The sequence below is a fragment of the Dermacentor andersoni genome, chromosome 8 (assembly GCF_023375885.2).
Source record: "Dermacentor andersoni chromosome 8, qqDerAnde1_hic_scaffold, whole genome shotgun sequence".
Classification (NCBI taxonomy): Eukaryota; Metazoa; Arthropoda; class Arachnida; order Ixodida; family Ixodidae; genus Dermacentor; species Dermacentor andersoni.
This window is the reverse complement of record NC_092821.1, coordinates 39519853-39534266: the sequence shown is the minus strand read 5'-3', so window position 1 is coordinate 39534266 and position 14414 is coordinate 39519853. Positions and strand designations below refer to the sequence as shown.

General features: G+C 51.6%; 6 non-coding genes across 6 annotated transcripts; all 6 read left to right on the top strand.

Annotated features, from left to right (window-relative positions):
* The first annotated feature begins 41 nt into the window (after positions 1 to 41).
* Positions 42 to 133, top strand: TRNAI-UAU (transfer RNA isoleucine (anticodon UAU)). The gene is given in 2 exon segments: positions 42 to 79; positions 98 to 133. It is a non-coding gene; the product is annotated as a tRNA-Ile (tRNA).
* Positions 134 to 5776: 5643 nt separating this feature from the next.
* On the top strand, positions 5777 to 5868 carry TRNAI-UAU (transfer RNA isoleucine (anticodon UAU)). The gene is given in 2 exon segments: positions 5777 to 5814; positions 5833 to 5868. It is a non-coding gene; the product is annotated as a tRNA-Ile (tRNA).
* Positions 5869 to 5974: 106 nt separating this feature from the next.
* On the top strand, positions 5975 to 6066 carry TRNAI-UAU (transfer RNA isoleucine (anticodon UAU)). Its single transcript is given in 2 exon segments — positions 5975 to 6012; positions 6031 to 6066. It is a non-coding gene; the product is annotated as a tRNA-Ile (tRNA).
* Positions 6067 to 6372: 306 nt separating this feature from the next.
* Positions 6373 to 6464, top strand: TRNAI-UAU (transfer RNA isoleucine (anticodon UAU)). The gene is given in 2 exon segments: positions 6373 to 6410; positions 6429 to 6464. It is a non-coding gene; the product is annotated as a tRNA-Ile (tRNA).
* Positions 6465 to 11658: 5194 nt separating this feature from the next.
* On the top strand, positions 11659 to 11750 carry TRNAI-UAU (transfer RNA isoleucine (anticodon UAU)). The gene is given in 2 exon segments: positions 11659 to 11696; positions 11715 to 11750. It is a non-coding gene; the product is annotated as a tRNA-Ile (tRNA).
* Positions 11751 to 11856: 106 nt separating this feature from the next.
* TRNAI-UAU (transfer RNA isoleucine (anticodon UAU)) lies at positions 11857 to 11948 on the top strand. The gene is given in 2 exon segments: positions 11857 to 11894; positions 11913 to 11948. It is a non-coding gene; the product is annotated as a tRNA-Ile (tRNA).
* Positions 11949 to 14414: the final 2466 nt, after the last annotated feature.

Here is a 14414-nt window from a genome sequence, read left to right as displayed (position 1 = left end):
TTTACCCGATATATGCTCATTTAGGTTTCTGCTGCACTCAATCCCCAGTGGCGCAATTGGTTAGCGCACGGTACTTATAGAACAGTTCTCGTGAGCCATGCCGGGGTTGTGAGTTCGAGCCTCACCTGGGGAATGTTCTTTTATATTCGACATTCGAAAAAAGAAAGTGCTCATACGCACGCCAATTTATCATTCCATTTTTACCCGATATATGCTCATTTAGGTTTCTGCTGCACTCAATCCCCAGTGGCGCAATTTGTTAGCGCACGGTACTTATAGAACAGTTCTCGTGAGCCATGCCGGAGTTGTGAGTTCGAGCCTCACCTGGGGAATGTTCTTTTATATTCGACATTCGAAAAAAAAAAAGTGCTCATACGCACGCCAATTTATCATTCCATTTTTACCCGATATATGCTCATTTAGGTTTCTGCTGCACTCAATCCTGTTACGTTTCGCCTACAACGCGCGGTAATGCCGGCGCGGATGCAACGGACGCCGGGGCTTCGTTCAAAGCGGCGGACATTTTGGCACGTGCGACGCCGCCGCAACGCCTCCCCGCCAAGCGTGTCCAGGCGTGTTTCAGTGCCACGTGTCTTCGTGTGTGCGTGTGTGTGTGTGTGCCCTCGCTTGTCAAAGCGCGGCAGCCGGGGAGCGGAGTTCCCCGAATGAGGAGCCTGGAGGTCTCTCGGCTCAACCGTGCGCGCCGTCGTGTGGGCGGGTTGGCGATGCGTCACTGCACTCGGTTCAGCAGGTCTCTCGGCTCGACCGTGCGCGCCGTCGTGGGCTCATGCTCCGCCGTCCCGTGACCTTCATCCCGTGACCTTCCCTTTTGGACCGCGACGCCGAGAGTATAAGAGCAGCTGCCCCCGGACGCCAGGAGAGAGGCTCCGATTTGTACTGTTGAGTTACGTGCTCTCCCGTCTCTCCACTTCGGTCGACCTGACCGGCCGCTCTTTTGCTATGTTAGAATAAACAAGTTGTTCTGTTACCAGTCTTCTCTTGCTTTGCCGGGACCTTCGGATGCTTCCAGTGCCCCAGGCCGCCAGGCCAACGCTACCCTTGGGGCTTGCGACCCATTGGCAATAACGGGCGTCAGCACCGAGACCCCAACAACTCGTGCCAGCGGTGCGATTCCAACATCTGGTTGCCAGCGGTGAGATCGCGACAACGGAGGCCAGCAGCGAAGAGATGCGGTTGACTGTATGCTGAGCAGCACAACGACCATCCGGGAGCAGCGCAACGAGCCCTGTGTGATGACTGGTTGCCTGCAGCGGAACGACTGCGCGGAATTCTTGGCTGCGAGGTTTGGTGAGTGCGGGACTTTCTTCTTCTGAGTTTTGCCAGGCTTTTGTTAGTGTCAGAAACAGAGCTGGTAATTGTGGTTGTCGTTGCTACCGGGTTAGTTTGCGGCAAGACAATAGTAGGCAGTAGAGAAAGCAGCATTCAGAGCAGCCATGGATTTGAAGTCGTTGCGCAAACCGAAATTGCTGGAGCTTGCAAGAGAGTTGGGTCTGGATGTCTCAGACAAACTCAGAAAACCAGAACAGCTAAGGGCTATTCTTGAGTTAGAAGCTGAGGATGACGAGCTGTCGGAATGCCTTGAGACCATTGAGGAGAGGGAGACGGCAAAAAGACAGGAGCAGGAACGTAAAGAACAGATAGAACGAGAGCAACAAGAGAAAGAAAGAGAGCGCGACCGTCAACACGCTTTGGAAATGAAGCGTCTCGAGTTAGAGATGGAACGCGCTCGTAATGGAAGTCAGGCACACGGTGCAGGAGAACGAGTATATTTCAAAATGACTGACCTGATGCGGCCGTTTAAGCTTGGAGAGGACATTGGTTTGTTCCTGGTTAACTTTGAGCGAACGTGCGAGAAGCAGGGGTTCTCTCGGGAAACGTGGCCACAGCGCTTGCTCACTTTGCTACCCGGCGAGGCGGCCGACGTAGTCGCTCGCTTGGAGAGAGAGGAGGCAGAGGATTTCGACAAAGTGAAATCGAGTCTGCTAAAAAAGTACCGGCTGTCAGCGGAGGTGTTCCGTCGGAAGTTTCGGGAAAACGAGAAAGGCAGAAGTGAGTCATATACAGAGTTTGCGTACAGGCTTATGTCAAACATGCAGGAGTGGCTCAAAGAAGAGAAAGCGTTTGGTGACCACGAGAAAGTTCTGCAGTGTTTCGGGCTAGAACAGTTTTATAGTCGGTTACCTGAGAACGTGCGGTACTGGGTCTTGGATAGGCCAGACGTTAGTACGGTGGCTAGAGCCGCTGAGTTAGCCGAGGAGTTTGTGACGCGTCGGGCTCGTGGAGCTAAGGACGGTCAAAAGGGTGAATTTGGCTCCAAGTTTGAGAGGCCGAAGTTCACGCCCATGAGAGCAAAGGGGGACACACGTAGTTCGGATGCGAGTGAAAGCAGTCCGACCGAACGTACGGAGACGGCGGCAACCGAAGCCGAACGCAGAAAGCGGTTCGAGACGAGGCAAGCGCGCGTTTGTTATACGTGCCAGAAGCCGGGTCACTTTTCGGCGCAGTGTCCAGAAACAAAAACACAAGTCGTGTTTTTGTCTATATGCAGCACTGACGAGAACATGAAGCTTCTCGAGCCTTACATGCGAGACCTCCTCGTGAACGGGAAAGAGTGCCGAGTGCTTCGCGATTCCGCAGCTACAATGGATGTAGTTCACCCCTCTTACGTAGAACCCGATATGTTCACGGGCGAGTGCGCATGGATCAAGCAAGCAGTGGAAGCTCATAGCGTGTGTCTGCCGGTAGCAAAAGTGCTTATTGAAGGACCTTTCGGAGCACTTGAGACGGAGGCCGCAGTGTCATCTATGCTGCCCCCCCAGTACCCGTACCTATTTTCGAACAGGTCCGATCACCTCCTGCGCGAGAAGGGGCTTTTGTTTGGTGAGGCTAGCGTTCAGGCCTTAACCAGATCGAAGGTTCGGGAGCTCGCTGCAAAGGCGGTAGTTGCGGGGCCGACGTTGTTGAACGATGAGAAAGGGTCAGAGGCGCAGCAAGCTGGTATTCAGAGCACGCCCGAACGGGATAAAATTGAGCCTGTAGCGTTAAAGGCACCAGATACTGGAGAGGAAATTCCCGATGCGGGAAAGTTAGAAGAGCTTCCGGTCGAGCTTCCGGGACTAGGCTCAGTGACGAACAGGAAAGACACCGATCAAGTCATTAGTGACTTAATAAGTAAAGCATCGCTGTCGCCTGAGCAGAAAACCGAACTACACCAGCTCTTACAAGAGTTTCAAGGTCTGTTCTCTGAGAGGCCTGGTAGGACTTCTGTCCTTACTCATGACATAGAACTTACCTCCCCAGAGCCAGTACGATCCAAGGCGTACCGGGTGTCACCCCGCCAGAGCGATATTATGGAGGCTGAGGTAAAGAAAATGCTACAGCTCGGTGTGATTGAAGCGGGTGAGAGTGATTATACCTCCCCTTTGATTTTAGTTGAGGTACCGGGCAAGGAACCTCGTCCTTGCGTCGACTACCGCAGGCTTAATTCCATCACTAAGGATCAAATTTATCCGATCCCTAACATCGAGGAGCGCCTTGAGAGAGTGAGTAGCGCTCAGTTTATTTCCACCCTAGATCTTGTCAGGGGTTATTGGCAGGTTCCACTTACAGAAGAGGCTAGTAGGTATGCGGCGTTCATTTCACCAATGGGGACATTCCGTCCTAAAGTTTTGAGTTTTGGTTTGAAGAACGCGCCATACTGCTTTTCAAGCCTCATGGATAAAGTGTTGCGGGGACAGCAAGAATTCGCTTTACCGTATCTAGACGACGTAGCGATATTCTCCGCATCCTGGCCTGAGCATATGGCGCACTTGCGGGCAGTGCTAACCCGCCTGCGCGATGCGGGCTTGACAGTCAAGGCTCCCAAGTGCCAGTTAGCACAGGCCGAGGTTGTCTACCTCGGACACGTGATTGGTCGGGGTCGTCGCCGCCCCTCTGAAATAAAGGTGGCCGCTGTGCGAGACTTCCCGCAACCGCGCACGAAGACCGATATTCGGTCGTTCTTAGGTGTCGCCGGCTACTATCAGAGGTACATCCCCAGGTACTCTGATATCGCGGCTCCCTTGACGGATGCTCTAAGAAAGACAGAGCCGCAAACAGTCGTCTGGGATGAGACAAAGGAAAGAGCTTTTAGCGCCCTAAAGAGCGCCCTAACAAGCCAGCCTGTGCTACGATCGCCCGACTACACAAAAGGGTTCGTTGTTCAGTGTGATGCTAGTGAGCGAGGCATGGGCGTTGTACTGTGCCAACGGGAAAATGGAGAAGTAGAACACCCCGTCCTGTATGCTAGTCGTAAGCTGACGAGTCGTGAGCAGGCGTATAGCGCCACCGAAAAAGAGTGTGCGTGTATCGTGTGGGCCGTTCAGAAATTGTCATGTTACCTAGCTGGCTCGAGGTTTATCATTGAGACGGATCACTGCCCTCTCCAATGGCTGCAGACCATCTCTCCCAAAAATGGCCGCCTCCTGCGCTGGAGCCTCGCTTTGCAACAATATTCCTTTGAGGTGCGTTACAAAAAGGGGAGTCTCAACGGTAACGCCGATGGCTTAAGTCGAAGCCCCTAACGTGGGAATCAGCCTCAAAATTGCTTGTTACTGATGTTTTTCTTCCTGAGGCAGGATTTTTAACCTATTGCTTTTGTGTAGTGTTTCAAAGTGATGATGTGCTTTTTAGTGCAATTTTTCCGATTTGTGGACGCGTTCTGAGTGCTGCTAAACTACTGTAAGGAACTAGGCAGCAGCATAAAAGGGGAAAGAGCCTGGCAGGGCTTAGTGAGGGTTGTGCCGTGCTTGCTGACTGAGCGGTTGACTTTCGGCGTAGTTCTAACGCTTGCCGGAAACGAGAACAAAAATGTCGACTCTCCCGAAGTCACTTTGCAGTGTCCTGTGTGCACCTGAACGTGAGAACGAGGCCTTCTCTGTGCGCTGCGCTCAAGAAACGCCAAAGGACGCCCGACTTCGGTTATGAGCATCATCGAGCGACATCCCTCCGGACAGCGGATGCAGTCCCCTGACCATCGGGATCTCCTTCCCCCGGCGGGGCGGTCTGTTACGTTTCGCCTACAACGCGCGGTAATGCCGGCGCGGATGCAACGGACGCCGGGGCTTCGTTCAAAGCGGCGGACATTTTGGCACGTGCGACGCCGCCGCAACGCCTCCCCGCCAAGCGTGTCCAGGCGTGTTTCAGTGCCACGTGTCTTCGTGTGTGCGTGTGTGTGTGTGTGCCCTCGCTTGTCAAAGCGCGGCAGCCGGGGAGCGGAGTTCCCCGAATGAGGAGCCTGGAGGTCTCTCGGCTCAACCGTGCGCGCCGTCGTGTGGGCGGGTTGGCGATGCGTCACTGCACTCGGTTCAGCAGGTCTCTCGGCTCGACCGTGCGCGCCGTCGTGGGCTCATGCTCCGCCGTCCCGTGACCTTCATCCCGTGACCTTCATCCCATGACCTTCCCTTTTGGACCGCGACGCCGAGATTATAAGAGCAGCTGCCCCCGGACGCCAGGAGAGAGGCTCCGATTTGTACTGTTGAGTTACGTGCTCTCCCGTCTCTCCACTTCGGTCGACCTGACCGGCCGCTCTTTTGCTATGTTAGAATAAACAAGTTGTTCTGTTACCAGTCTTCTCTTGCTTTGCCGGGACCTTCGGATGCTTCCAGTGCCCCAGGCCGCCAGGCCAACGCTACCCTTGGGGCTTGCGACCCATTGGCAATAACGGGCGTCAGCACCGAGACCCCAACAACTCGTGCCAGCGGTGCGATTCTAACAATCCCCAGTGGCGCAATTGGTTAGCGCACGGTACTTATAGAACAGTTCTCGTGAGCCATGCCGGGGTTGTGAGTTCGAGCCTCACCTGGGGAATGTTCTTTTATATTCGACATTCGAAAAAAAAAGTGCTCATACGCACGCCAATTTATCATTCCATTTTTACCTGATATATGCTCACTTAGGTTTCTGCTGCACTCAATCCCCAGTGGCGCAATTGGTTAGCGCACGGTACTTATAGAACAGTTCTCGTGAGCCATGCCGGGGTTGTGAGTTCGAGCCTCACCTGGGGAATGTTCTTTTATATTCGACATTCGAAAAAAGAAAGTGCTCATACGCACGCCAATTTATCATTCCATTTTTACCCGATATATGCTCATTTAGGTGTCTGCTGCACTCAATCCCCAGTGGCGCAATTTGTTAGCGCACGGTACTTATAGAACAGTTCTCGTGAGCCATGCCGGAGTTGTGAGTTCGAGCCTCACCTGGGGAATGTTCTTTTATATTCGACATTCGAAAAAAAAAAGTGCTCATACGCACGCCAATTTATCATTCCATTTTTACCCGATATATGCTCATTTAGGTTTCTGCTGCACTCAATCCCCAGTGGCGCAATTGGTTAGCGCACGGTACTTATAGAACAGTTCTCGTGAGCCATGCCGGGGTTGTGAGTTCGAGCCTCACCTGGGGAATGTTCTTTTATATTCGACATTCGAAAAAAAAAAGTGCTCATACGCACGCCAATTTATCATTCCATTTTTACCTGATATATGCTCACTTAGGTTTCTGCTGCACTCAATCCCCAGTGGCGCAATTGGTCATTCTGCTTCCGGCAGCCGAGCTGAGCGGTCAGCAGAGTCATGGGCTCCAGTGGAGCAGCGACAGCGGCCACTTTAGGCCGCGGAAACAGGCTAAACGACGACAAGGATTATGCCTTTATTTTGCCGCAACTGCCCAAAGGTCAATTGGTGATTAATACCGTCTTTTTGCACGGTGATGTACGTGCGAGACCGTACAAGGTGGAAGATTTCCGGGACGCCCTTCTGCCGACGGGCTTGCTGCCTGATGTGGTATGCATAGGGGCGTACCAGATCAACCACGTCTGGGCAGTGACCTTCAGTGATGCGAGTGCCACAAAAAGGCTTCTGGACCTCAAGGAACTCCAAGTGAAGGGACGACGGTGCGTCATCGTTGACCCGCAGGATCAGCAGGTGAAGCTAAGGCTTCACTGGCTGCTGTACGGCGTGGCCGACGAGGACGTTCGGACGGCATTCGCGGCCTTCGGCAAGGTGGAGGAGGTGAGCCGGGAGCGATGGCGCGTCGAAGGCATGACAACGAAGACCTCAACCACCAGGACCGTCATTCTCAAATTGAAAAGCGGCATGAAAGTGGAGGACCTGCCACATCAGATACGCATCGGCGGAGAGTTGGCCTTGGTCGTCGTGCCCGGTCGACCGATGCAGTGCCTGCGCTGCCACGGCACGGGACACGTCCGCCGTGAGTGCAGAGTCCCCCGATGTACCTTATGCAGACGTTTCGGCCACGTCAACGAGGACTGCGTAAGATCTTATGCCACCGTAACAGGCCCAGTAGCTAGTGAAGTTGCGGAAGAGCACGTCATGGACGTGGCCGAAGCGGAGGACGCTGCTAAAGGAACGCTAGACACGGTCTCGACAGCGACAGCCAGTGGGACGACGGCTTTGGGCGTGGTCAGCAAGGTGGCTGAAACTACCGTGAAGCCGAGTGGGACGGTGCAGGGCGCGACCGCTGAGGGCCAGCCTACGCGGAGCAGTAGTGAGGACCCGCCCGACAACGATGCGACGGCAATGCAGCAGGAGGAGGCCGTCCTCGACGGCGACCGGACTTCGACTCTTGGTGCGCCAGTCAAGCGCCCCCATGACCAGACTAAGGACCGCAACGACGGCGCGACCAGCACCAGCGAAGGGCCGCCGACAAAGACACCCCTTGGGAGGCGCACGAGCTTAAAACCAAAGCCGAATGTCCCACCTGAGAGAAAGCCTGCGGACAAAGTGCCGCCCACAAACAACGCCGGGAAACCGGGAGGTCCCGGAGGCGGCTAGCCGAGGGCTAGTCGTGAACGGTAAGCACCATGCTCCGGGCCTACTTTTCTCTTTAGCTCAACATGGCTCAGATACCGTCCCTTAATATTGCCACTTTAAACGTGAGAGGGTTGGCGGCTAGTCGTAGGCAAAGTCAAGTCCTACGGTTGGTTACTGACCACGACGTCGACGTACTAGCCGTCCAGGAAACTAAGGTTGACGGGGAGGAGGAGACCGGGAGCATGGTGCGCCGTTTCACGTCTAGGTATTTTGCGGTGGTAAGCCATGCGTTAGGCACGGCTGGGGGGTGCATTCTTTTTGTGAAGAAACTGCCTGGACTGCAGATTCAAAGTACCTTTTCTTGTCAATCTGGAAGGATTGTTTTTTGCGATATTGTTTTGTGCGAGTTTCAGTACCGTGTCATATGCGTATATGCGCCCAATTCAGTAGAAGAGCGTGCCCGTTTCTTTTTGAACCTTTCGCAGTATGTTCGATGCGATAAGCGCGTTATGCTCTTAGGAGACTTCAATTGTGTAATGAGCGCTAGTGACAGAGCCAATAATGCCGGTGTGCGTGACAGAAGCAGTGAAGTCTTGTCAAAACTAATTAGTGAAAATGAACTAGATGACGTTTTTGATTGTCTGGAAGGGGGGCGTGACGTGACATTTACACGTTTTCAGGGCAGTAGCCATGCGCGGTTGGACCGAATCTACATTTCGCTGGATACAATTCCAAGATGCCACGGTTATTCTGTAGTACCCGTATCGTTCTCAGATCACTGTCTCGTAATATGTAATGTCGGTATAGGGAAACGGAAACATGCGTTTAATTGGGAGATGTGGAAAATGAATGCCTCGTTATTAAATGATGAATCTTTTGTAAAGGCAGTACGGAATGCCATTGATGAAATACGCAAAGATGAAGCTGAAACAATAGCTGAAAAGTGGGAATGTTTCAAACAAAAAGTTAAAATGAAAGCCTTAGAAAGGTCAAGCTGCCTCAAATTTGAGAGGGAATATAAAGAAAAGGCTTTGCGAACACTACTTCAGCAGCTGATAACGCTGGAGTGACGAGAGCCTGGTCTGTACAAAGACGATGTGCGGAGCGTGAAGGAAAAGCTTGAACAGTTCGATAAAGAACGTTATCAAGGTGCCATCGTGCGAGCACGAGCAGATGTATTAGCGGCGGGGGAGACGCCCACAAAAAGGGCGCTTGGACTCGAGAAGGCGCACGGACGGCGAAACCATGTGGATAAGATTTTAATGAACGGGGTTCTTGTTGACGACAACGAAAGCATAGGACGCGCCTTCTGTCAGTACTACCAGTCGCTCTTTGCATTTAAGGCAGCGAATGTAGAGAGTTTCAAAGCCGATTTTATTCAGCGGATGCCGAGACTGGGAGATGACGCTAAAGAACGATTGGAAGGCAACATTACCGAGAACGAAGTTGAAAAGGCAATCGGCGATTTGAACTCGGGCAAGTCGCCTGGGCCTGATGGACTCTGTGCGGGGTTATATAAGGCTTTCAAAAGAGAACTGGCCCCATTGTTAGCAGACGTATTCAATGACGCGTACGAGAAGAAATTATTGCCCCCATCTTTTGGAAAAGCGCACACAATACTAATCCCTAAGAGTGATCAAACAGACAAACTCAGATTTGTGTCATCCTATAGACCGATATCACTAACAAACATTGATTACAAGATCTTTATGAAGATTTTAGCTGCGAGACTTCAAGGCGTCATCAAGGAAATTGTTGGAGACCACCAAACTTGCGGCATCAAGGGGCGGTCCATTTTTTCGAACATCCATCAGATGCGGAGCGTGCTCGAGTGCTGTGACGTCACCGATGGTGGCGTTGCAGTTCTTCAGCTCGATTTGGAGAAAGCGTTCGATTGTGTCGCTCACGTTATTTTGTTTGCCATCTTGGATCATGTTAATGTCGGTTCCATCATCAGGGAGGGCGTGGCCTTGGCGTACCAGAATTGCACAACAAGATTAATTGTCAATAAGTCTCTGGGGGCCCCCATTAACATCATGCGTTCAGTACGCCAAGGCTGTCCCCTCAGTCCGCTGTTATTTGTCATATACATAGAAGCAATGTGTGTAGTAATTAACGGAAATGACAAAATACGTGGTTTCAGATTAGGAGCGACAGAGGTGAAGCTGCTCGCATATGCAGATGACATTGCGGTGTGTTGCACAGACAAACCAAGTGTAACGGAAACAGTATCGGCAGTGAAACATTTCTGTGATGTCACGGGTAGTAGAATAAATTGGGGCAAATCCCTAGGCCTGTGGCACGGGAAATGGGAGTCTGCACCGGACAACTTCGCGAACCTCAACTGGGTAAAAACGCCGACGAGGTATCTGGACGTTCCTCTCAATAGCTACAATAGTAGCGATGAATATTGGAGGAGCCAAGCCAATGAAATGAAAGAAAAGGCGGACAGATGGAAGGATGTGAAGCTGTCTATTTTTGCAAGGGCGACAGTCTGTAATATGTTTTTTGTCACGAAGTTATATTATGTCATGCAAGCGTTGTATTGCTCGAGAGCAAATGTGCAAAGGCTGCACAGAGTGTTTGCTGTTTTCATCTGGGGGTCAACATGGGAAAGGTGCAGCCGAACAAATTTGTTTAGAAGAGTGAAGGACGGGGGCGTGGGTTTGGTTCATCTTTTTGTTAGACAACTAGTAAACCGATTCTTGTTTTTTCGCGATGTGCGCCATCCTTTTCTGCGCACAGTATGCCAGCTCAAGTTGAGCGGCGCTTTGCCGACACATGTTGTTAGTACGGCATGCGTTACCGGATCACTTCGTGGCTTCTTTAAGGAAGTGGCCGACAGCGTAAGATTTCTTTCTGTTCGATTTTCAATGGATTACCTTTGCGATGTGAAAAGGAAAAGATTGTATAAAGATGTGTGCGACATTGTTTTCCCAGTGCCGTTATACAGAGCCATTTACAGTGGAGGGCCAGGACATGATGTACTTAAACGCGTAAAACGCATGGAGGTGCCACCAGGGGTAAAAACGTTTTTTTTTAAGCTTCACACCGGTACGCTCTCAGTGAAGACTTTCATGGAAGAGCGAGGTTGTATCGTACCATGGGGAACGCATTGCTTGATCTGCAAAAAGCAGGAAACCATAGATCACGTTTTCTTGGAATGTTGGGAGGGCTTCTTTTTCTGGGACGTCTTAAAGCGAACCCTGAAAAAAGAGTTACCGGTGGACCTCCAAGGGATAAGGTATCTCACAATTAAGGATGATGACGGGGTTCCATATGATTTCATTATGTTAAACGCTCTCCACTGTATATGGCGGGCTCGTATGGCAGGGTACTATTGTGATCCTGACGCTAGGCCCGCTCGCGATTATTTCAGAGAATGTATGTCGCGATTCATAGAAATACAGAAAATGCAACAATCTGTTCCGGAATGGCTGTGGAGGCTAGAACCTCTGACAGCCATGAAGGAATTTTAAGTTGACAACGCCTGTCCAATAGGGACAGACGGCTTTGTTGTACGGTGTGACTCTTTTCATTCCTTTTTGTTTGTATTGCAATCGTGATACTGTAATGTGTGGAACATGCACGTTGTGTGAAAAAACCGGTAATAAAAAAAAAAAAAAAAAAAAAAGTGGCGCAATTGGTTAGCGCACGGTACTTATAGAACAGTTCTCGTGAGCCATGCCGGGGTTGTGAGTTCGAGCCTCACCTGGGGAATGTTCTTTTATATTCGACATTCGAAAAAAAAAGTGCTCATACGCACGCCAATTTATCATTCCATTTTTACCTGATATATGCTCACTTAGGTTTCTGCTGCACTCAATCCCCAGTGGCGCAATTGGTTAGCGCACGGTACTTATAAAACAGTTCTCGTGAGCCATGCCGGGGTTGTGAGTTCGAGCCTCACCTGGGGAATGTTCTTTTATATTTGACATTCGAAAAAAAAAGTGCTCATACGCACGCCAATTTATCATTCCATTTTTACCTGATATATGCTCATTTAGGTTTCTGCTGCACTCAATCCCCAGTGGCGCAATTGGTTAGCGCACGGTACTTATAGAACAGTTCTCGTGAGCCATGCCGGGGTTGTGAGTTCGAGCCTCACCTGGGGAATGTTCTTTTATATTCGACATTCGAAAAAAAAAAGTGCTCATACGCACGCCAATTTATCATTCCATTTTTACCTGATATATGCTCACTTAGGTTTCTGCTGCACTCAATCCCCAGTGGCGCATTCTGCATCCGGCAGCCGAGCTGTTCGGATCGTAGGGTCATGGCCTCTTCCGGGGCAGCGACAGCGGCCACTTTTGGTCGCGGAAACAGGATTGCAGAGGATGATAAGGAATATCCGTTCATTTTGCCACAACTGCCGAAAGGACGAGTTGCGATTAACACCGTGTTTTTGCACGGTGATGTGCGTGCGAGACCATACAAGGTCGAAGATTTCAGGGACGCCCTACTGCCGACGGGCCTCCTGCCGGACGTGGTATGCATAGGGGCGTACCAGATAAACCACGTCTGGGCGGTGACCCTGAATGATGCGACGGCGACGAAAAGACTGGTTTCCCTAAAGGACCTGCAAGTGAAGGGACGACGATGCGTCATCGTGGACCCGCAGGACCAGCAGGTGAAGCTTAGGCTTCACTGGCTGTTGTACGGAGTGGCTGGCGAGGACGTCCGGACAGCGTTCGCGGCTTTCGGCAAGGTGGAAGAGGTGAGCCGGGAGCGGTGGCGAGTCGAAGGCATGGGAAGCAAGACGTCGACCACCAGGACGGTGCTCCTCAAGCTAAAGAACGGCGTTAAAGTTGAGGACCTTCCTCATCAGGTCCGCGTCGGCGGAGAGTTGGCCTTGGTGGTTGTGCCTGGTCGACCCATGCAGTGCCTGCGCTGCCAAGGCACGGGGCACGTCCGCCGAGAGTGTAAAGTCCCACGCTGTTCCAGGTGCAGACGTTTCGGCCACGTTGACGCTGACTGCGTCAAATCCTACGCCGCCGTGACAGGACCAGCAGCGACTGACGTTGCTGAGGAGCACGTCATGGACGTGGTTGAGACGGAGGACGCCGCCAAAGGAACTGGAGACTTGGTTTCGACAGCCACACTTGAAGGGTCATCTACCGCTGGCGCTGAAAGCACGGTGGCTGAGGCTGCCGAGAAGACGGGCAAACCGGTACAGGTCCTGCCTGCAGTGAGCCTTGCTACGGGGGGCGTTAACGAAGACGCACCCGACAACGACACGACAGCAATGCTGCAGGACAAGGAAGTCAATGACGGCGAGCGGACCGCGATTATTGGTGCCCCAGTCAAGCGCCCCCACGACGAGACCAAGGACAAGGACGGCGGTGCCACCAGCACCAGCGAGGGGCCGCCGACGAAGGCGCCTCAAGGAAGGCGGATGGGCTACAAGCCAAAACCCAATGTACCACCTGGAAAGAAGCCTGCGGGCAAAACGGCCACGCTTGACGACACAAACAAGCCGGGAGGTCCCGGAGACGGCTAGCCGAGGGCTAGTCGTGAACGGTAAGCACCATGCTCCGGGCCTGCTTTTCTCGCTAGCTGGAAATGGCTGAAATACCGTTCCTTATTATTGCCACATTGAACGTGCGAGGCTTGGCGGCTAGTCGTAGGCAAAGTCAGGTCCTACGGTTGGTCACTGACCACAACTTAGACGTACTAGCCGTCCAAGAGACTAAGGTTGATGGAGAGGAGCAGACCGGGAGCATGGTGCGACGATTCACGCACAGATATTTTGCGGTGGTTAGTCATGCGGTAGGCACGTCCGGGGGGTGCATTCTGTTTGTCAAGAAACTGCCTGGACTGCAGATTCAAATTGTATATTCCTGTGAATCTGGAAGGATTGTTTTTTGCGATGTCGTGATATGTAATGTTGAATACCGTGTCATATGCGTCTACGCTCCGAATTCTGTCGAAGAGCGTGTCTCCTTTTTTTCTAACCTTTCTAAGCATGTCCGCTGTGATAAGCGCGTTATTTTGTTAGGGGACTTTAATTGTGTGTTGAATGCCAGAGACCGAGTGAATAATGCAGGTGTGCGCGACAAAAGCAGTAGCGTATTATCAAACCTAATAGGGGAAAATGAACTTGACGATGTTTTCGAGTGTCTGGAAGGGGGGCGTGAAGTGACTTTTACTCGTTTTCAGGGTAGTAGTCATGCACGACTGGATCGAATGTACATGTCGTTGGACATGATTCCAAGATGCCACAGTTATTGTGTAGTGCCCGTGTCGTTTTCGGACCACTGCCTCGTAAAATGTCACATAGGTGTAGTGAAAACGAAACATGCTTTTAATTGGGATCTATGGAAAATGAATGCCTTGTTACTAAATGATCAGCGGTTTGTAAAAGCAGTAAGGGATGCGGTTAACGAAGTATTCGATGATGCAACGGAAACAATAGCGGAGAAGTGGGAATGTTTTAAACAGAAGGTTAAAATTAAAGCCATAGAAAGATCGAGTTGCCTAAAATTCGAGAGGGAAATAAAAGAAAAGGGCTTAAGAAGACTGCTTGAGCAGCTGATAACGCTTGAGTGTAGAGAGCCTGGTACGTACAAAGACGACGTGCGA